The 25226-nt window shown below is 34.5% G+C and overlaps 1 protein-coding gene across 3 annotated transcripts in view; it reads right to left on the reverse strand.

Annotated features, from left to right (window-relative positions):
* The window catches only part of Tpst (tyrosylprotein sulfotransferase), a 532464-nt gene that overhangs the window by 392800 nt on the left and 114438 nt on the right, over nt 1-25226 (reverse strand). The gene's annotated exons all lie outside the window — the stretch shown is intronic.

Below are 25226 nucleotides of genomic sequence, written 5' to 3' on the forward strand. Positions count from 1 at the left end.
TATTCGCATATGCAAATGCATATTTTGAAGGTTACTGTATATTCCACGGGTATTCGCATATTTCTGAAGCTAAAATTATGTTAATATTCTTAAAGTCCTGGATCCGTAATGTTGTGTATTTTGGATAAATTAAAAAAAAAAAGGAATACTCTTTTCTAGCATTAGAAAATTGCACTGTCTAACATATTATCCCATCATGTACACTTTTTGACATTTGTTGGAACATTTGCGTGATTGGAAACTACAGGTGTATTCCTCTAAGAGTTTTCCGACTTGTTAAGAAAACATTTTAAAATTCTACCTAGGGGTAAAAGTGAGGAGGAACGCGGGGAAAACCGTTCCCCCACTCCCTAAAATATTACAATGGATACAGATAAGTACGGAGGACGGCGTAACATCATGCATCCCTCTACTTTTTAGAACCACCTTTACCCCTGATTCTACCCCAGATAAACCATGAACAAAGCTTAAAAGGAAGTTGGATAAGATGTTTAGCTCATATCCAGGAGTGCAGAGATCGAGTTACTCAATGTGGAATTAGTAAATCTTTGCCAGGAATATTCTTAATTATTTATCATTGTGCAATCACTTCAGCTGACATTGAAACATCATTTTCAGCTTATAAACTTATTTTAACAAACAATAAACAAAGTTTGATACCAAAAAATCTTGAACAACAGTGGAAAGTCAGTTTGCTCACACAGAAGCATTGTACAGAAGTGAATCTGAAATGAATATGCTGTTTCTTAAGTACGTATTTATAGTGCATATTTTAAAACTTTTAAATGGATATTTTCAGTTTGTTGTTTCTTTCTTTTCTTTTCTTTTCTTTTTACTTTTTTTTAGTGCACATGTGTGTAACTCCAGTAATAGATACACTGAGTTCAGTTACTGAACTACCACTGTATATTGAAAATATATGATTCATTTCTCTAATTCAAATCAAGTATACCTATACTGGAACACTCTCTCTTTTAATTCTTATACCGTGATTCAAAGTTTTCATCAGGTTTAGGAGAATCAGGATTGTCAACCTTGAACAACGTTTTTCTTCTTCTGCATCCACAACTTCCTAGTCCCGCCCCGTGATTTCACGATTTTGTCGAAAATCGCCTGAATTTCCCCTTCCATGGACTATACCTCATTCCTGAAAATGGTTTCCAGCATAGTACTGAATAGTTTAATGAGGCATAAATTCAAGTCAATATTCCTACATTATCTCACAGCAGTATTGTCAAAAATTAAAGAGAAAAAAGTCCTTTTGAAGGGACAAACTTCTTTCGAAAAGGGTAAAAAAAAGGGAAACTTCCTATAAAATGTAATATAACTATTGCCATTCATTGTGTGTAAACAGGTTTTAATATTTTCAACATGGTTCAGAAGTACTTTTAACAGGAATGAATGTATTTTGTATTACTTAAATTATATTCACGAAAAATCATGTAATACATTTAACATACACACATACTTCAATATAACGTAGATAGATTTCTAGCAATTCTCATTGGTGTGACAGTATTACAGTTGTACCCCGATTTACAAGAAAACTTAGTTTATACTACGGAAAGATGAGGAAATGCTCCCATCTATGAGATAGCCCTTACACTTGAATTAACATTAAAGGACTGGACAATACAAGAAATATACACAAGTGCGTGAACGTAATTCATAATTAAGTTTATATGCTTATTCTTAAACAACTGCATATGCAGTGACGTAACTAGTGCAGGTAAACGGGGCTTCCGCCCCGGGCACCAGATTTGGCGCGGCGTAAAACTGGGAAAATATTCCTTGTTTTTACATAAGGCAAGGAAAGAAGCTTTAGCAAACTAAAGATAATTAAAAATTGCCCAAGAAAATTAACAGGACAACGACTCACTAATCTTAGGACCATATCTATAGAGCATAAGTTAGCTTCAAAGCTATCTCTTGAGGACATTGTAAAAACTTCTACAGCCAAAAGGGTCCGCAAAGTTAAATTTTAGTTTCAGCTTTTTGTGTTTTCACCTACATGGATTAAAGAGATTTGTAAAATGTCTGACTAAAATACTCAAGACAATAGCTTGACTGTTTGTCATCATGAAATATTATATTCTAAAGCAACAGTCTGTTGATTTATTCTACACATATGTACATCCCGATATAATTCCCAAAATATTGTGACTTGCAGTAAATATGATAAGACTATAAGAATATATCAAGCATGCTGCTCTCAGATTATTTGACAATCAAATACTAATTGGTGTTTTATTTTGTACTAAAAATTAAATTATGCACTGCGATTTTGAAATCAAGCTTTACCACTTGAGAAAAATGGAATAATAGGAGAATTACATATGATGACAATATCAGATACAGTCGGCAGGGTTGAAAAAAAACATGTTTTTTTTTTTTAAAAAAATCATAAAAAACGTTTTTTATGTTTAAAACATGTTTTTTTTGTTTAAAACGTTTTTAACGTTTAAAACAAAGTACTTTGTTTTAAACAAGAAAAAAACATGTTTAAAACGTTTATTTTGTTTAAAACAATAATCTACATAAGCATATATATTACATTTTTACACTCTTAGGTACTGCTTGCCATCTATATTCAACCGCTATATCAAATTTCGGGAACTTCCCTAATCTCGATCCGCCCAAATGTTCAATTCCGGAGAAAAAATCGGGATTTTCCCGATCTCCGTTCACAGAATATGTAGTTTAGTTTCTTTGTGTTACGTTCTACTGGTCGTCTGCATTCTTCATCTTTAAACTCCCATTGACGCAACTGCTGTGTCAGGGCTTTAAACCTCAATGGCTCAGTCTTAAACCTCAAATTAAGGCTGGAAGATGGTTTTGGTACTAATTTATTCCTCAAAGATGCAACTTTCCTGGTGTGCATTTTATGTATGTGGGAGGAGGGTAAATATTGTGTTTTTTTTTTCAACAGTTTTTTGGGGGCCGTTCCCCCTCTTGGGGGATAGATTCATAAAATCTGTTACATGAAGCAATGAAGTAGGTTACTACATGGTAATATCGTGTTTTTGTACCAGGGTTGGCTGGTTTAAACCAAAAAACGAAAAATGTTCCTAAAAGTGTAAGTGTTTGTAAAATTTTGATGAACACACGTTTGTGGTTATCACGTTTCACTCCCGTATATTATTCGTATTATATTCAGACCTAAATTCCCCATTCATTACTCAAAAAGATTATACTGCATAAGCAACTTTATATATATATATATATATATATATATATATATATATATATATATATATATATATATATATATATATAAGTTTATGTTTGTTTTGTGATTTTTCTGTAGTTGTTATTATTGTTTTTATTTAATTGCAATCAAAGAAAAATTCTAAATATTGTTTCGTTTTAATGTTTACTATTGATAAAATACATCGAAATGCCGTACTTTTTGTGTGGGGGGAGGGGGGTCAGACCCCAGGAGAGACATTTAGTGAAATGAGAAGTCTCTTTGGTATTTATTTATGTATAAATGAGTCTGAGCCAAAGTGGACTCAAATAATTCGTATCTTTATTCACTTTTCTTACTAATATGCAAATTAAGTCGTTGTATTTCTTTAATTTGGACCAATAAAAGTTGCTGTTAACTAACTCGAACTAAATTAGTTCTTCTGTACTCCGTAGTACTTTGAAATTGTCCATATGTAATTCTGTATAATGCTGATTTGTACTTCTTGCTTATTATGGGGAGCAGGGAGGGGACAAAGTTAGCCAATTTTTGGAGTTTCAGTTTTTTGACGTAAATTACATTTATTTTTACAACAAACATCAATAGCTCAGTCCTTAATTAAGCTAGAAAGGTGATTTGGTACCAAAGTATTTTTGAGAGATAAAGCTTTCCGTCACTTGCATTTTATGTATATACGGGGTACGTATGTACGGCCGAGAGAGGGAGGATGAATTTTTTTTTTCATCAATTTTTTTTCATCAGGTTTTGGCGGGTATTCTTCCCCTCTGTGTGGTACATCCATAAAAATTGGTATGTGAAGCAATGAAGTAGTCCCCTACATGATAGTAACCTGTATGTGTACTTGTTGTTTATAGAGGAAGAGGGGGTCAAATTTGGTTAATTTACATTTATTTTCGGGACGATCCCGTATAACACAAGATATATTTCACTGAAGTGGTCTAGAAGCATAATTCTTGTTCGTATACATGATGTGTGCAGCAAAAATGATTTGCATATGGACGTGGTACTATAGTGGGGGAGGGGAGAGAATGTCTAATTCAATGAATGTTTTTCTGCGCATATTTTTTTAAAAAATATTTCCTACATAAAACGAATTCATTACGCAATGGTAGCAATGGCTACCATTTCTTATATTATTGTCACAAGTATGTGGCCTACACATTAGCGCAGGTAACTGCAAGGGTTGCCAGGGCCCCGAAAAGTCAATATTTTCATATTTTTAATGATTTTTTATGTCTGTTCTTTTTCTACGAATACGGCGGGAATTTGACGCATATTATCTCGTTGGAAGTTGTGGTCTATAAGCTTTTCAATGGTGTATATCTCATGAAATGTTCAAATACTTCACTTGAACTTCTGTTGGTTTAGTTATAAGCACACTGATGTGCAGAATTTCGTTCAGTAATTGCTGTTATGATAAGAATATAACTGCTTGTAATTTACTCCATGCACAAACCCTGCGGAGAATGGGTTGTTTGTTAGAAAATTAAATTAGCTTCTTCAATCTGATATTTTAGTTGTTTTAAACATGTCCAACCAGCATCGAAAAAAAACACGTTTAAAACAATTTGTTTAAAACGTTTAAAACAAACTGAATAAAACAACAGCCCTCGTTTTAAACATGTTTTAAACACTTGTTTTAAACATATCAACCCTGACAGTCGGGGAGCGTTTTGGTTTGCTTGGTGAGGGAGGGAGGCGTTAAGGCGAATACTTGCCCCCCAGGCGACAACTAGGCTAGTTGCGTCGCTGTACATATGATTGGAGAATTGAATTTCTCTCGGCTTTTGAAACTAAATTTCTGCTACCACAGAATCCAATAATCCTAGTCAGTGTCAATTGGACGAGAAAGTTATTGTAAACTAGCTGAAATATCCATTTTTCGCATGGGTCAGATAAAATACCTATGTAAACAAACTGAACAACGAAAGAAAAAAACTCGGTCATTTTCTACTACATTTACATATCCCGGTAAACGCCCCTTGAGACAACCTGGTTTGAATTAAAAAAAAAAAAAAAAAAAAGAACATCTGGCTTCCAGCCGATGGGAGCTGTATTTGGAAGTCAACGCCTGTGGGAGTATCGCCATTGATCTCAGCGACCGCGGAAATTATTGATTTGACACTAATATCGGTCATTTTGAATTATTTTTACATGTCTCGGTCCCCCCCCCTGGTGACCCCCGACCCACAGCCGAATAGGGTGAATTTGGAAGTTTATGCGATCGGAGTTTTACCATTAACTTCAGCGACCACGAAAACTATGAATTGGACACTAATATCGTCATTTTTGATTAGTGCAAAGAAGGAACTTGTTAATCTTCTTTCTAAATACTCATGTTTAACGATTGGTTTAGCAATTAGCAGACTTAGTTTGAACTACTATACCAATGACATGTTCGCAGTTCTTTTAAAAAAATTTTATTATTATTACTTTTAAATTAATTCAGAACGTGATATGGTAGTTTTTCTTCTTTTATTCCAAGCCATGAAATATTTTTTTTAAAAAACATTTCATTTATTACGTATCTGAAATTTTTATCACAACTCGTTTAGCAAGTAACTTCCTCCGACTATAAAGTTGCCATATTTTTCACATAAAAGTAATGCAGATAAATATAAAATAGTCCTATTATATAAGATCCTATTAAATACTGAATATAAAGCATATTATGTTTTTATTTAATATTACATATTGTAACTGGAAAATGTAAAACATCGCGTAAAAGACGAGACTGTTTTCGCATTTCTATTGTTATCTTACGAAAGGGAAACTCATTGAGCAGTGAACGTAAGCTAGTCTTTTGATTTAGTATACGTGTTTACTTTTTTAAAAAAATTTTTCTTAACAAATTTCGTTACAATTTTTTTTTCTAAATTACGAAGTTCTGTTACCAATTTTTGCTATATAGCCTATATCGAACTATATTTCTGCATATAGCCCTTTTAGGATTTCTACTTTTTGAGGTAAATTTTAGATTATACAGTACATATGCTAAAAATTTCTTACAATTACTATTTCGTCTAGGATCATGGTTTAAACGTCCTTTTTTCAGTATTACGCGCCCTTTTCAACGGTACCACTTACATGTCCGTATCATAGACATGAACACAGAAATTCGAAAAAAAAAAAAAAAAAAAAACGAAATACCCAAAGGTGCACACAATCTGTATGACAGGCGCATAGCCAGGATTTCGTAATGGGGGGTCGTGACGAAATACTGTGGTTATCACACCAGAGGTTCGATCATTCTAAACTATTTTACTGGCACCATACATTGGTTCGTTTAGCCAGGATTTCATAATGGGGGTGCGTGACATAAAATACTGTGGTTACACACCAGGGACTCTATCAATCTAAACTATTTTACCGGCAACATATATTGGCTTGTTAAGACAATAAAATGAGGATATGTTAGTAAGTATTTTAATAACAAACTATGAAGAAATCTCGAGTAAAAGAATATTAAAAACGTATTGATATAGTCTTCCGAGATCATTCGAACTCGGGTCTTCTCGTTTTCTTTCTTCTTTTTCTTATCTTCGTTTAATGCCGTCAAAAACAGCAACAAGATCTCTTTCGGCAGTAAAGACATCCTATAACATGGATTAGTGTTGCCGCGAAATTGAAAATTTCTTTAACAAGTGTAATTGGAATCTATGTTGCCAGGCTCATGTTATTGGTGATTATGGGTATTTCTTAAGTTGTACCTGAGAATCTATCTTATGGAACCGGTTTATCGATCATCATTTGTAGTCTATAGGATTAACATGGAACTAAATGGAATTCGGAATGCTCAGTTACAATAATAACCCCGTTACAATAATATCCATTTTTAACTTCATCCCCATCCCGTATCCTTCGCACTGGAAAGCTCCTCATAAGAAAGAGTAACTAAATGTTTGCTATAGTCTTTATTTTTAACGCTGATTCTTCTTTTTCTCGTTTGTTTTTGTTTCATCCTTCCTTATTTTTTTTATTTTTGGGTTTGAAGGGGTGGATCCGGACCCACCCCTTGGCTACATGCCTGAGTATGTAAAATTTCAATCTGATATCTTGAAAACTAAGGGCAAGAAAGAGTTTTCAAATTTGCCTTAAGAAAAAAATAAAAAGTCACGCCCCTCTGCCCCCACTTGGCACCGCCAAGTTGAAAATCCGGTTCCAAAACGCATCTGAGGTGTTCTTTGGTCCATGTTTGACTTGATCAATAATAATAATAATAATAATAATAATAATAATAATAATAATAATAAAAACGTTCATTACGTGTTATATGAACTTAATAAGCGTTTAAACAACACTACTTCATGGTACAAATTCATAGCTACCATGTTTTTCAAACTAAAAAAGTGGGAGAATTTTGAACAAATAATTTCTATGACAGTTTTCGCATATTTCTCGCTGCCTACCTATAAGTTTCTTCAGGAAATCTGTCTTACGTGCGACACTATCGTAATAATCTTACATGTTGAGTGTTTCAAGTTTACGGTTACCATATTTCTCCACTGTAAATATAGTACGCGCGATGTCAAACAAAATGGAATAAATACTGAAAGTATATTTCTAAACATACTCGCAACAGCAAGTCATTTGGGTCTACAAATATATTAACTTTTTATTTTTTAACACAACACTTGATTACTTGACCATTTTGATTATTAACAGGTATAGGTTGATATCGTGCACGAAATTATAGCTCTTTTATTTTTTCATATTGAAAGTGTTTCACATCTACAACGTACACTATAAAAGATCTGAATGATCGAAACCAATGAAGAGAGTGAAGTATTAAATAAGTGTATTTCACTTTTTTCTCAGAGTAGCTATCTATTTCAGAATTCCAGTTCGGGATGAAAAGCATTAAAATTAAATGAAAAAAAAAATGGTTAGGGCGTAATCTAGTGGCTAGAATATTGGAATTACGTCCGCGTGGTCCTAGGTCGATTCTCAGCCGGTGCTTCCCAATTTTCGGCGTTCACCCCTCATCGTGAGGCAAACTGGGGAGTCACTTGACGGCCACTAGATCTAGAAAACTCTTGATACGCCATTTAAAGACAGGGCGACGCGTGGTGACCACATGTAGGTAACTAAGCTGGACGTCGTTCCGCCGGTCGCTAACAGATGGTGTTGGAACGGCTCAAGTCCATAAAAAGGGTTGTTACGCCAACTGGTTTGGTGTCGGTTCCTAGGATACAACATAAAAAGAGTGAGAAAACTCGGCCGCTGTGATACCAGCATTATTTCTAGTATAGACCTCCCTTAAATTTTCTCTCTCGTGAACACACCCTTATTTTCGAATACGTCAACATTATATATATGCATGCTGCTCCTGAGAATTTCCGCTCTGGGACACGGTTCCTGTGTTCCATGCGTAAATATACCGGTAAGCCTGACTGTATCTTGAAAGTCTGTTGTAATTTCATAATGTGAAACAAACACAATTGTTTTAATTAACAATTTCTTGGTTTGTAACTAAATACCAGAGATGTTTTTTTATATAACACTAGCAGAATAGCTTATCCGTTTTTCGCACAGGGAGAATACCAGGGTGTCTACTAAAGTTCTAAAATGAAATTTCGTGACTTTTTCGTGACCTTTTCTTTAATAAATCATAAAATTTCCTAACATTCTCAAGAGCGAATTTGGGTTTGAATTAGACCGCACTTTCACCCATGCGATAGAAACGTGATTTGCTTGCGATTTGATAGCGTCTAAAGCCGACCATAGACTTTTTTGGTGATGAATTTTGACGTTCTATAGAACAGAATTTTCCAATTTGTACTTACATTTGTACAGTTTTTAAAAAAATCGTGACCCAAAAGCTAAATTTCGTGACTTTTTCTTGACTTTCATGACCGTTTTCTGATTTCGTGACATTCGTGACCGATAGACACCCTGACGTTTCATTTTGGACATAGAGGGGTGAATTTGGATTTAAACGGCATTGCAAATGTCATTGTTCGTCTCAGCGACCCCGAAAACTAAGGATTCGACACTAATATCTGTCATTTTCAATCATTTTTGAATATCTTCCCCTCCGCCTTCCCTAAGTTGCACCGGTCAAAGGGAAATGACTTTTTAAAAAATCCCAGGCCCGAACTTCATCTATGTTCAAAATTTGATCGAGATTAGACGGGTGGTTCAAGAGTTATTAAGTCATAAACATAGTCACTTTCATTTGTTTTATACACATACAGTAGGAAGTCGATAATCAGAACGTCAAAAATCCGAACACGGTTCCTAGAAGCTTTTTACATGTTATCTTAACGCTATCGATAAACAAACAATAGTGTGTCCGTCGACGTTGTGTGAAGTCAGTGTTTTTTACAAAAGTTCATTCATATGTAATTGTCATAGCCCTACAAATTTTTATTTTCATTTGGTCCTATAAGTTTTAAGTGTGACTTACAAGATCAGTAATTTAGTGTACGAGCAGGTTCTTCAGAAACATTAAATGTAAGTAGCCTTACGTACGGTATTGTAATTACTGTATGTATTGAATAACCACTGTATCGATAGAAGAGCATAAGGTACATGTATATGTAAACTTAAATGACATTTTCTTGATTATTTTCGAAAATCCGAACTCCCCGTGGTCCCAATTAGTTCGGATTTTCGACTTCCTACTGTAGATTACAAACTGACATTTAATACATATATTTCGGCATAGGAAATGCTTTTCCACTGGACTACAATTCACAAGATAAAACTTCGAAATGCTATTAAATTTCTTTAAAAAAGACGAGAGAGAGAAAAAAATGACGTTCTATCACTTGTGCAATACAATACACATTGTGATCAAATATGTGTAATTTTCGCCTTGCACAGTAAAGGCGTCACACTGTCGTCCACTGTTGACTGAACATGAGTTGCTAAAAACCCCTGTCCTTCCTCAATGGCAACTGTTACGCACACGAACATTTCGTCCATTTCACTGATTCGCTCAACTGACCCGTTACCAAGGTCGTTAGCTGATCTATTTCCGATTTTTCAGGAAGCATAAAGTTAACATATAATACGAGAACAAGTACACGAACGAAGTCTTACAACTGACCTTCCGTTCTTTTATGTCCAATTATATACAAATCGCTATATATATATATATATATATATATATATATATATATATATATATATATATATATATATATATATATATATATATATATATATATATATATATATATATATGTGTGTGTGTGTGTGTGTGTGTGTGTGTACGTAAAGTGTTATTTTACACCAAGGTGACCAGAATTTTTACTTGCAAAAACGGGACGCATACGAATCGGCGACGGGGAGAGCTAAATATCTGTTTACAATTTACAAAATACATAAGTAAGAATGATAACACAGCGTTTCTAACTTAAGTAGGCCCACTACCCCAACAATACTTTTAACTACTTGAACACCCATGACCTTATGCAGAGTCGTTCTGACGCGTGATTAGTGCCATACTAAAGAGTTCGACTAACATATGTTTCCTGCAGAAGTCAGGCCTTTAGTACGTCGCTAATCATACATCAAAACGATTCTGCATAAGGCGGTCAGAATTCCAACTCAATTCCTACTTGAACCACAAAACAATCAATTTCCATTTGAACATTAAGAAGTTCCAGACACGGCTGAACCTTCCGAATGAATGTTTGGTACGGAAGAGTGTAAAATCTACATTGATCATTTAATAATAATAAGGGACACCTGGGTCACTGTTGCTTTAAAACGGGACATTTAGGCGTCCCGTTTGAGAATCAGAAGAAAACGGGACAACGGTTGAAAACAGGGACTGTCCCGGGTAAAACGGGACGTCTGATCACTTTGTTTTACACACCAAGAATTAATAAAGGGAAAATAAGCACTTTTTTTTTTTTTTTTTTTTAAAGAAGCTTGAACGACTCAACTTTCTTTTAAATTAGAAATTTGCACAGAATCTATTTCTAGAGTTAACGAACTGTTGTATTGCAAATAAAGTTTAAAAGAATACACCCGAAATGATATAATCATTGCAATATTCTCTCAGTATAAGAATTGAGGAAATTAATGTATGTCCATAAGCACACAACTTCATTAACAAACGGATCAAATAACTGAAACGAGAATACGAGAGCATTCGGAAAGTAAGGTTACAACCATTATTATTTATTCAAAAAGATGTGTATTACATAAGTTTTTTTAATTTTGATTTGATTTTAGTTTAACATCCCTTTCAGCAGCGAGACTATATATATGAGATATGGACCTACAGTTTAACGTGGGATCAGAACCACAGAGCTCCCGCCAGAAATCGAACCCGGTTCTCCCACGCACAGGGCATGTACGCTAACCGCTTAGCTAAGAAGAAGCTCTGTATTAGACAAAATGTCTACTGCAATGTATTTAGTGATACAGGTAGTGGCAGCTTTAGCGGATAGGACGGGTAGGCACGGGCCTAACCAAAAATTTTGAAAAATATACAAACGCTAAAAGATACAATAAAGAGTAAATATATTTTCCACTATTTACATTAATGGTAAATAATTATTTAACAAATAGCATCAACCACCACTGTAAAAGTAATTCCCTACTGCCATTAATCAATCAAATGTGTATATGTAACCATAATCAAGGGAGCAGGCCTACCCAAAATTAAAATCCTAAAGCCGCCCTAGGATACAGGGATTATTTTTCGACGCAAATGCCATCATTGTCTTTAAAAAAAAAAAAAAACAATCAGTCGAGGAACAAGTTTCTGTATCTCAAGTCTCAGAATTCTACTGCCTGTTGCTGGATTCACATTTCAAGCTCGCTCCTGATCTCGTTATCATCATCACGAGAATTCACGACATCACTTCGTTACATGATCTCAACTAAGAATGTTTTCATGAACAGGAACAAATGTTTTGTGACTTTCCGTTGGTGGACTTGTGATTGGAAAAAAACTGACGAAGCGCATTTAACATTTCTGATAGCGTCTAGCCACTGTAAACGCGTTTGCTCCTACTACGCAATGACTCCACGTAGCAATGAGGAATAACCGCAAGAGGGTAAAGGGAAGTGAAAGCGAGTATAGTCAATTTATGCAGGGAAATATTTCTTGTCCGCCTACAGGGATTGTAACCTTACTTTACCGGTACGCCTCGTACATACGTAAGAAATAAAAATACGAAATTATTATTATTATTATTATTATTATTATTATTAGTAGTAGTAGTAGTAGTAGTAGTAGTAGTAGTAGTAGTAGTAGTAGTAGTAGTAGTAGTAGTAGTAGTAGTAGTAGTAGTAGTAGTATACTAGTTGCACATTAAAAGCTTACGAAAGCCACCTACATGGCTCTGTTGTTACAAAGAAAAATATGTACAAAATCTAGTTAATTTCGTTATAGACTAGCGAATGTTCCCCACGTGCTACTGCAGGCAATATGTCGCTTTTTCCTTCTGCATCTTTCATATAAAATTCGTCTGGATTCAAAGTCTTGCACGAAACTCGAATGCCTCCTACAAGCATTTTGTGGGTTCTCCCTTCTTTTCTTCAATTCTAGGTGAAACATCTAAAAACCTGAAACACATATTAAATCATTTTAAATAAAAAAAATCTAACATGTCTCCACCTTTGAGGGATTCCGAGAAACGATAGTTTTATCCACTATCAGCAAAAGAATAAAAATATATCCGTTAAAAACTATGTTCATGCGCATAAATCTACATCTAGATATTTGCATATACGCAAACCTATTTGAAAGCAACCGATACGAAAAAACAATTTTTAAAACGCCCTTGTTTAAACACTATAGAACCTGCCTCAAGGAATTCGAGTGGACAAACTAGGAGTTATATCAAAACTTCAAGGTTTGTGAAGTATGCAGCCATCTCTGCAACAAATTTTATCGACGGTTGAATAGGTCTTAAAAAGACCTATTCAACTTTCTTTTCTAGTTTAGGTACGGTGCGGATTTTCCAAACATCATCGTGACAAACTATTTTTTTCCTTGATTTTGAGTTTGTCTCGTTCAGCAGCGAGACTATATGAGACGTGGACCTACTGATTAACGTAGAATCCGAACCACATAAGCTCCTGCCGAGAATCGAACCCGGGTCTCCCACCTCATAGGCGTGTACGCTAACAACTTAGCCACGAAGGAGCTCAACTATTTTTTCGTGTTATTGCACAATATTTCTTGGTTTTATTGTACTTGGCATAGTGAAGTTTGATCATCATTTCTTCTCGCAACATGTCTGGCCCGGTGTCGCTTAAATGCCTTTACTTCCACGATAACATATATTGTTATTTTATTATGTTATTTACCTGATTCTCTAACTTGCGGCTAATTCCAAGAAAAGATATCTCTCTCTTTCTACTACAAAAGCTAGTTTCTTCATACGAAGCGAATCTCAATCGACTATCCTCATTTTATATAAAACCAAACTCCTGGAGCCACAGTCCTTAGGGAACCAGGGCCTTTCAGCCAGCTTGTGGCATCAACCTTTGCGTAAGTTTGTCATCTTTCCAAAATAAAATAGAAGAACACTTCATGCAAGTAATGAGTGGAAGCGAGAAGGGAGAGATGTAAAAATAAAATCGATCAGTTTGAAAAGCTAACAAAGTTTCTTTTGCCCGTTTTTCGTAAGTGAAAAGAGATAATGAAATGTAACTGACCTCAATAATAGATAAGACAATGTTATTCTACATCCAAAAATACGAATCGGAACAACTGTCAGTGTTGCCATCCATAGAAATTACAGTTTGTCCAAAATTTGAATTACCCCAAAATCAAGGTTAAGGCAGAGATTAGAAAAATGAACTCAACGGTAGTTGATTACTTATCTAGTTAACTTGGTTCCTTGTCAACTACTTTTTAAATAATGTTTGTATTTATTTTGTAATAACTTACAGAAGTTATTAGAAAATGAATAAATTATTACAAAATGAATACAAACATTATTTAAAAAGTAGTTAACAAGGAACCAAGAGAACATGATAAGTAATCAACTACCGTTGAGTTCATTTTTCTAGCCGCTGCCTTAACCTAGATTTTTGGTTAATTCAAATTTTGGACACACTGTAATTTCTGTGGATGGCAACACTGATAATTCTTCCGATTCGTATTTTCGGGTGTAGAATAACATTGTCTTATCTATTATTGAGGTAAGTTACATTTCATTATCTCTTTTCACTTACGAAAAACGGGCAAAAGAAAATTTGTTAGCTTTTGAAAAATATTTAGTAGTCTGCGTCCTTAACGTCCCACAGTTACAGCTTTTGGGCTAAGGGAGACGGATGATTAAATTAAGTGAACGATGAGCGAAGACTTGGTGGAATGAAAATGTGGGAGGAAATGGGAGCATCTCGAGGAAATCCACGGATACGAAAGACCCACGATGCTGTCCACCACAAACTTATTTGGCCAGAGATCGAACCAGGGACCCAAAGGTAAGCGTAGTACCACTGAGCCACCGTGCCCCCACACGTCTGGAATAAACAAATAAATACGAAAAGCAGAACCCAGAACAACAGAAAAATTGTTTTCATTATGCACTGCTTAGTAAATTCCTGCTGGTATCACTTTACAAGTTGTTTCCGTCCATTAACGGAAGTGTAGTATCACGATTTCTGTGAAACGACGGATACAATTCGTTTCGAGTTCTGTTAAAACGGGAAAAGGCTTGTCCTTAAAAAGCGTCGAAGCCGTATTTTTTTCTTTCTCATGTTCCAAATGCTTCGCAGACATGTCAACACGAAAAGCGAAATCTCTTGCATCATCAATCTTCTAACACTGTACTTCACAACTGTCCACGACACGCAATCTCAGAACATAAACAAAACGTCAACGCTATCTTCTTCATGCATGTGGAAAAAGGTGCGTGGAAGACTACTACAATACCATCTCTACTGTTCCACTTTCTTACAGGAAAACTCTTGTCACTGGGAATAACGCGACTGGAGAAATTGACTGCTTTTCTTGGAATTATAAAAATACACACTGTTAGGAACGTGTCGTATGGAATGAATAATAGATTTTGAATGTACAAATCAGTTAAAAGTTACCTTGAAGAGAAACGTGCCAGGAAGCGGTCAACATTAATACAAAATATAGCTCTCCATAAAAAGTAATTTTGCCAAACACTGGTCCAGGTTTAAAACAAACTGTTGTACATCTCTTGCAATAAACTGAAAAATAAAATGAAGTATTTAAACCCTGTTCGGCCTAAGCTCTAAACTGCGATAAACAAAGCCACATGGAAGTAAATCTCGCTGATTTGCTGTTGGCCTACCGACGCTTGTACTCCTCCGCAAAATAGTTCATATGATTTGATTATTGCTTTCACTATGAAGCTCCATATAAAACCTGCTACATTATTATAAATGACGAAAATATAATACGGATTATCAAATAATGCTGCAATCGAGTATGGTTAATGAAACAACAGAAATAAATACTAAGCATGCACAGTAATTATGGCGCCCACTCAACTGTGGACGTGTGTTCTGCTTTTAAAGTCTGAAAGATGGCTGGCATGAAACTCGGTTCCGCGAGTGTCGTGATGAAACACCAACAAGATAATCCTTTACTCACTAAGCAACAATTGTTTACCAACGAAATTCAAATATATTTTTAAGTATCTGGACAATACGAGATAGTATTGTCAAAATGCACTTGTATACTTTGCTCCTCTCCGTGGGGACTGGGAGTGATACATCACTAGCCAATCGTATTTGTGACAAGCGGAAGGATACAAATATTTTGTTTATCGGAGTTTAGAGCTTATGCTGAACAGGGAATAGTCTAACGTTCCACGGTTATACCCTGTAGGATAAGGAGACTATGATTAAGGCAAGTGAATAATGATGGATGAATTGATAGAATGACAAAGTAGAAGGAAACGTATGTACCACGAGAAAACTTACGAACACGTTGTCCATCACCGGGGATCGAACTACCACTGAGCCACCATGCTTGCCTTGCAAGCAACTGAGTAGAACAACAAAATAGAATACACAAAGTTTTAGAAAATATTTTAAAAACATGCTTTACTGCTGAAAGTAGCAAAGAAAATAAAGCAAATCATACTAAAATATGAAAAGTAAAATAAATCGTACTAAAATGCGAAAAGCAAAACAAATCGTATTAAATAGGAGAAATCTCTTCAAGAATATATATATATATATATATATATATATATATATATATATATATATATATATATATATATATATATGCTAAGTAAAAATAAAAGCATGGAGAGCGCTTTCATATACAGTGGAGTCAGATTATCCGAGTTTCGATTAACCGAGGTTCCGGGTTATCCGAGTTTAATCCAAAACAAACAAAAAATTAAAAACTAATCCAGTTACAACGATAAGCAGTTTACAGGCTTTTGTTTCAGCAACAAAACACCTATAAAGCTGGCGTAAAGATGACTGCTCCGCCCGACATTGCCATAATTAAGATAGCGAGTTTTAATCATTGCACGTCTTGAGTTTCTGTATGAGAAGGCACTGTTCTACATCGAACACCAAGATGAAAAGGCACCAGCTGACATGATGTTGCTACGTTTGTGCGATATAACGGGCAAAAACTAGACAACCTTAATGAAGCAAAAGACTATGAAAGACTTTTTTTTAAATATAAAAAAGGATCTATGTGTATGCTAAACAATATCTTTTTTGTATTGTGTTTTGTAGCTATGTATTGTATTTAACTTATGTACACTCATGTCCAAAATTATTGTCGCATGTCTATAAACATGTTGTTGTAGGAATATAATTTCATAACAAATTCGCCCGGTATTTCTTATAATGTTAGTATGTGTATAATCGGCAAAGACATGTATGTGGCAAATTTCATCTCAAAAGAGCAGTAAATAAGAACAATACAACGAAAATAAAATGTTCTTGTCCACTAAGCGACATTTTATTTTACTCATTATAATTTTCGTATTTATAATTATTTTCCTATGAAATGCACCACAAATATAGATTTTCCGATTCTACACATAGTAAAAGTATTAAAAGTACCTTATCATTATCAAAGTTATATTCTTACAAGAAGACAGTTATAGATATGCGACAATCATTTTGGACATGAGTGTACCTATGAATATGAAACCGCATTTTATTTACTGTATTATGGCTAATTCCTTATGTATTTATGTATAATTATATGTACTTAATCAATTAACCTCAATAATAAATAGTATAAGTATTTTCTATGTACCCAACCGTATCAACCGAGTTTTTGCTTATCCGAGTTAAATCTGGTTCACATTAGCTCGGATAATCGGGACCTTACTGTACTTCTAAACTGATTGTATATGAGAACGCTCTGCATGTTTTTCTTTCTAACCATGCGCAATTTTTTCAAGTCATTTTCTTGATAATTTACTTTCTTTTACTCTTTAGTAGATTTATTGTGTTTGTTAATTCTTCTAAGGAAAGCATGTTTTTTTTTATTTATTTAATTTTATTTTATATGATTTAAATAATGAAAATATGTACGCATTTTTGCCGTAAAAATTGGCAAAACATGAGTCTCGCCCCCTGAAATGATTCCATGCCAAAGTAAGCCATGAGGAAAATTAGCTTAATTAAATAATATTCAATAGTTCCCCAAGCAATTGCAAATGTTGAATGTATTTGAATGTATACAGTATATAAGGCAAATGTGCCTAGTAGGTCCAACATTTTTAATAGAAAGGAGCATATGACTTTTTTTTTTTTTTTTTTTTTTTTTTTTTTACTGCGAACACAGCTGACGTTACTTCCAAATCTCTAAGCATTTATTAGTTATACCTTCGTAATATATGTTTATTCCTTTACAAGTGTCTTTTAAACGTAAAAGGGCATGCATCTTCGACTCATATTTTTTAACTCCCAAGTTTTTTCTTTTCTTTTCTTTTTCTTTTTGTATCACCCCTAAAATGATTCTATATCAGACTAAAAATGTTTGATCTGAATCCAAGATGCTGGACTTCAAGATAGCCACTATGATGATACTATACAGTAACAGATGCGGTTCTATCTCCATTACTCCTATCCAGGATATGATGTCACTCTCTCTAGCTGTTCTAATCTTGCAAGGTACCTTTCCTCACATTGTCTATTCTAAACGTATTAAAAACTTAAGGTCACTTGGGGCACTATTTAAAATTATTAAACTGACTTCCAGTTTCTGAAAATGTGTCTGAGGAAGGCTATGTTACAAAGCCGAAACCGTAACACAAATATATAATCTTAAAATATATATACTGGTTTGGTCAGTTGGAGTTTTATTAGTAATCTCGAACATACGAGTTGAGGGTATCAGTACAGTCATACGTCTTGCGAATAAAATCAGAAAAATAAACACACTGCTGAACAAGACTGCACTTATTAAATAAGTGCAGTCTTGTTCAGCAGTGTGTTTATTTTTCTAAAATTATTAAATTGAGCTAATTTTCCCATGGCTTACTTTGGTATGGTATAGATATATTTTAGGGGGGATGAGACTCATGTTTTGCCAATTTTTAGGGCAAAAATGCATGCATATTTTCAGTTTTTTTTAAATCATAGAAATCCGAGTCCTATTCATTATAATTCCTTCATATACATGGTGTTCCGGGAATAAAGCAAAAAACTTTGCATACGTATTCAGGACTTCCAACACAAGAAAAATCTTCATCTGCAATTTTAGTTGGAAACGAGTAATTACGGAGATGTGACCAATTTAATGTAATTAGTGTAATTCGTAGCAGGGTGTTACCTCAAGTTGGTTCTATCTCCATAATTAGGCGATTCCGACCTAAACTTCTTTATTGTACTGATACCCTCAACACGTGTATTCGAGATTACTAATAAAACTCCAACTGACCAAACCAGTATATATATTTTAAGATTATATATTTGTGTTACAGTTTCGGCTTTGTAACATAGCCTTCCTCAGACACATTTTCAGAAACTGGAAGAACTATGCGATGACATGTTATGAAGTAGTGGGAGATAAAGAGATGTGAAAGATGATATAAGAATCAAAATAATTGAGAAGGGAGAAAAACAAGGTTTCAAGAAATTAATCAATAAAACAGGAAGAATACCGAATATGAAAAGTTTCCCAAAAATACATTAAAAAAAAAAGAAATTGAATTAAGACCGGTGATGGATTGTAGGAACAACAGTTTCGAACCACTGGAAGAAGAAATAAAACGGATTGCAGAAGAGATATGAGAAGGACAGGAGAGTAGCAGAGTGAAAAACACAGAGGAGGTAAAATGTGCCCTAGAACAAGTGGGAGACAGTGTTCCTTTCAGAAACAATGTTCCAGGGGGGCACACTTCGTATTCCAGGGGGACACTGCTGGTACTATTTTATTTATTATTATATTATAGACGTATTATTTTGGTCTCCTCCGGGGGCCACTCTCAGAGCTTCGGGGAGGCAGTGCCCCCCTAAAAACATGTCTGGAAGAAGGCTATTTTACATAGCCGAAACTGTAACACAAATATGTAATTTTAAAATATATATATACTGCTTTGGTAAGTTGGAGTTTTATTAGTAATCTTGAATATTCCAAAGCTACAATGAATAATTTACGTATGATCAAAGTTTGTCGGTTCATTCCCGGAACAACCTATATGCTACCATCACCAAATGTGCACTCGCTAGTAACGAGACGAACGGAGAGGGCTGATTGAAAGTGCTTTCAATACTTTGTATCCAGCCACTGTACGTACATGCACATGATAAATATTGTGAAATGAAATGAAATTTTAGTTTAACGTCTCACACTTATGCCTTCAAGACTAAATGATGATTCACACACAGGGTGACGTGCCCATGCTGTTCCCCTGCCATGCTCCGTCCCTGCCACAGCCGCGACCATTCACACATATCACGCTGTACTGTGCCGTACCGTTACCGCTTTCTATACCATTTCGATTGGTTCTGGTCAACTTCGTGTCGCTTCGTGTGCTCCGAAGAAAGCCGAAGGATCACGGTCAACCAGCCACGGCCACGATTTCTCTTCAAGGAAGCCTGTCGGGACACGGCACAGGCACGGCATCCTGGCACGTTATGTGTGAATTAAAAAAGACAACCCAATGAATTTTCAATGTAAAAGTCTGAAAAGAAACTTCGTGGACCACGAGGATGGCCTACTATGTGTAAATTAACCTTACAGGAGACGGATGATTGATGATGATTGAAGGAATGATAAAAGTGAATGATGGAATTTTTTTTCGTCTTCTCCCACTGATAAAATGTTATCCTCCTTTTAGCTTCACCGCTGTGAAAACAAACCACCATTGGAAAATATTTACCCAGAACAAAACTTATTTCAAGAATTTTCTTTTCCAATTCGTTCTACAGAAGCATGCCTATGGGAAAACTTTGTCCACTGTCTCTCTTTAATATTTGTGGACGCAGACTTTAGTAGAAAAAAAATCCCCTTTTATTTAATTTCGTAAAAACTCTGTAGTATCCTCAGTACGGAAATGCACTACGAAATAGAACAGTCACTCTTCGGAAAAAGTTTCACAATACATGTTTTAGTACAAAAGATATATATATATATATATATATATATATATATATATATATATATATATATATATATATATATATATATATATATATATATATATATATATATAAGACCATTAAGTTGTTAGCAAACAAGGGCCGTGTATTCGTGCCAAATGTCAACTGCTATCATTGTCAAGCTGGCGGAAATCCAAAAGCCTGCTGCTTTATGACACAAACATATATATATATATATTTTACTCACTAGCATAACGCTGTCCGCAGCTAATAATCACATTAGCTAAGTACACAACACCAAAACTATGGTTTAATGAACCATTATAAATTAAACAGGACGCTTTCCATTAAGTGTTGCCAAAACTCCTATCCTCGGTTCTTTTATTCAATTCAAAAATTTTTTTGACTTTCCTAGTTTTTAATTTAAAAAATGTTAACTTAATTGTAACAAATTATTATTTGATGCATCTCAATTTCGAAATCACGTGTAAAATGAAAGAAGTAAGTTTAATTCCAAAGTGTGAAACTCCGGTAGACTTCCAAACTAAGAAAATTCAATACTAAAACTAGAAATAGTACATCTATAACTTCTGGGTGCAATAGAGGCGTAAGGTCAATGATAGAAGTTGTTTCTCGGACGCTAAAGACTTACCAGAAAGGCATTAATCGGTATCTCATACCGTTTTGGCTCTATCGAGATTGAATTGTGAAGTAAACACCATTAAGCCACTATAAATTCTGGAACAATGCTACACAGCTTAATTTCGGCCGTTTCTGATGGATCAAACCGGGTCTGAGACGCGAGACTTAGAACTGGGTGTATCGAAAAAAAAAAAAACTGCTACAAGTGACTCAGGTGATCTGGTGACCATTAATGGTCCTATGAATAGGTTCCAAAACTGAACTACCATAATTTGGAAACTATCGTAATTTTACATCGGTCTGTCCTTTCATCTTGATGTACCTACACTTACCTATAGGACCGTTCGTTCAACTTATGAAACAAATTTTAAACCTATTGGTTGTCTATCTTATCGAGTGCCTGGAAGTTATATATCTTAATACATGTGTGTTTTTCTGGTTGCCTAAATTCAAACTGTAAGGAGATCCATATACTAGCTCAGCTTCAGCAGGGAAAAAAATCCTATTAATACACAAACGGAAATAAAACCATCTTTGTTTTGGTATAAAATTTCAATTATAGTATATTGTTCTCCGTTCGGGGGAAAAAAATATCTTGAACTGCAGCTATTCCCTTAGAACCTAATTTTAGCTGTTTACAAATTTTAACCTACAAACTCTATGTTGTGTATGACGTTACTTCAACATGATAGTAAAACTTCGTTATTAAAGAATACCTTTTCTCCTTACTGTTATATCTTCTCAAAAGATTTGAAAAAACTTGTGGATAATGTTTTAAACTTTCTATTCCTAGAACTGCAACGATCTTAATATATGGTACACAAGATCATCAACATTTAGTTCATTCATAAATTTTAAATTATATATATATACACACGAATTTTATGTTATCAGAACAGTTATTGCTAGGACTGCTATACTTTTTGCGGAAACATTTTTCTCATTGGGCTTTTATCTAATAGCTCTACAAACAATAGGTTATGTGCAATTACAAAAGCCTATTGCGTTCACTGATTTGCTCTTTTTATTTTCTATTGAATGCCCGATTTTCTTTGATTCCTACACTGAGCAAAATCCGTTATCCGGAAAGCGGTATATTGTACAAATAAAAGGAATCCATATGTTTACTACGGAAATCTGAACTCAGCATATGCTACATATGTACTACCTTTTTCCTTGCTTCGATGTTACATAATGTCGCTGCAGATGTCTGACACCTTACAGTCATCCGTACATTACATACATATACATATGTTACATACTGTACGCCAGCTATATTTATATACGTCTATATGTAAGATCCAGATGGAACATTTATACGGAAAATACACATATGTTTTCAGTTATAGGCTACGTTTTTCTGCGGGATGTTACCTATAGTCTCATATTAAGTCCAAAAACTACAGGATTTACGCATGTAACCTAGGTTTTTACGCACGCCCAGTGGTGTATTTAGGGTGGGGCTTCCGGTCTTAAGCCCCCCCGAAATCTTACTTACTATAGTAAAGTATATAAAATATCTTGCAGAATTTTCACATTTTCAGGCAAAGCCCCCCCCCCCCGAAACAAAATCGTAAATACGCCACTGCGCACGCCACATACTTTTTTGTGTGAATTGTCTTTCAGAATGCAGTAATCAAATGTTTTTCCGTGTTATCATGGAAAATGAAAGGTGTAACATGCTTTCATCTCTCCATTAAACTTGTAATAGATATATATTTCAATGTAAAAAAAAAAAAAAAAAAAAAAAAAAAGCTTTATTTTAGGAAAGGCGTGTTTTTTCTCCCGATTTTTGGCATCTTTAGTAACCACAGCAAGATATAATTTAATTTTAAAAAATAATAGGATCGAAAAGGTTTAGTGTGGTGGTTTTTATCTTTTCATTATTTCTGTGTATCTTGCGTCTATATATAAATAAATGGATGAATGGTTTACCAGTCTATTACTCACTAAAAATATTTTAAAAAATGAAACTAAAATGAAATTTTGGAGTTTAGCGTCCCACGTGTCCTCTAGTCTAAGGGAGATGATGGTTAAAGCAGGTGAATGACGATGCAAGAATTGGTGGAATGATAAAGTAGGAGGAAATGGGAGTACCCTGAGAAAACCCACGTATACGATGTTGTCCACTACAAACTTACTTGGTCGGGAATCGAACGAGGGACCACACGCAGCAGAAGCGCTCTATCACTGAAGAACCATGCCCTCACACTTAATGAAATTGTAATATTTTTTTTCTTTACGTATTAAAAAACAAGTCTACAAACTGGCAACACTGGAAAGCATCTGCTTTATTCAATTCGCTAAAATAAAGTTAGGTTTTTCCCTTTGATCCCTTCCTTACATTTTCTTTTTCATATATATGGAGTCTTTATTGTTTATACGGTTGTTATTTATATTTCTCGACTTTTCGCAGTTCGTGACGATACGACGTAACAATTTTATTCTAGTGTGAAAGTACGTCGTGGAATCGTAAAATGAAAATAATATTATTAAAAAAGAAAAAAAAAAGTTTGAATACTATTGAAGTCGCTAGGACATCGAATGGGATCTCGAGACATGATTGATACATGTTTTTCTATTCCTTTTCTTATTGTCGCTTTCAGTGTTATTCATTCTTTTTTTCTTTTTTATAACTTATGACCAGTCATAAACTACGCTCCTTTGCCGTTCAGAGCGCTCTCTGCCGTCTCGCTTATACACTTCTCTTAGATAATAGAAGCGTGGATCTAATTCATGAAACTACTGCACGGGAAGCGATATTACATTGATATTATATATATATATATATATATATATATATATATATATATATATATATAGATATATATAGATATAGATATAGATATAGATAGATAGATAGATAGATAGATATATAGGCAATAATAATTAATGGTGTCATCCTGAATCCTGATAGCCACATTGCGGCTGATGGAGAAATTATATAGCCATATTATTGAAGGAACTAATATGGGACTGGCTGTATAAAGTTAATGGGAAACCACATACACAGGAGATGCATGCGACCACTCCCTCCCACCTCTATATATTATTACGTCTTTATCTACATATTTACTTCTCGCTTTATTATTCTGCCGTATGTTAAGTCAAGTGGACAGGAATTATTCTCTCTTTCATTTTTCGATTAAGGAGAGTTCAATGAACTCAATAACATACATATACAGGGTGTTCAGGGGACAGGTCCAAAAATATTTTGGGAAATGAATTCTCACACTAAACATTATATTATATATATATATATATATCGGGTGAGCCTGAAAGATGTACACAAACTCCGGGAAGTAATTCGTGATATCAAAAGAAGGCAAAAAATCCTCTTGCACGTTGTCAAATTCCGGGTTGTGTACGAGTGACAGGAGGGGGTGCCACTTTGGAATCGACAATCAAATTCTGACAATTGGAACGGAACAGAAAGATATGCGCAAACTATCTCTGTCTGAGCAATTGCCTAATGTATCAATACCATTTTGCTGATGTTCATAGCCACATTTAACTAGTTCGATCTCTCTCTCTCTCTCTCTCTCTCTCTCTCTCTCTCGATATATATATATATATATATATATATATATATATATATATATATATATATATATATATATATATATATATCGATCACCATGGATGCATCATTTCCGAGCTATAGCACGCCGAAAATTAATCGCAAAGTAAAACAAAATATCATAAATCGAGAACGAAATGTGAATCAATATCGGGTAAAAGAACATTGTGCTTATTACTAAATATTAAAAAACATACGTTAGATTCCACTAATGTATCAGTGGATGTGGATCAGGAGAGATGACGCACTGAGAAAAAAAAATTACTTATTTTTAGTCTAGAAAATGCGAAGAGACAAAAATTAACAGGATTC

This window comes from Thermobia domestica, chromosome 9 (assembly GCF_964235325.1).
Source record: "Thermobia domestica chromosome 9, izTheDome1.hap1.1, whole genome shotgun sequence".
Classification (NCBI taxonomy): Eukaryota; Metazoa; Arthropoda; class Insecta; order Zygentoma; family Lepismatidae; genus Thermobia; species Thermobia domestica.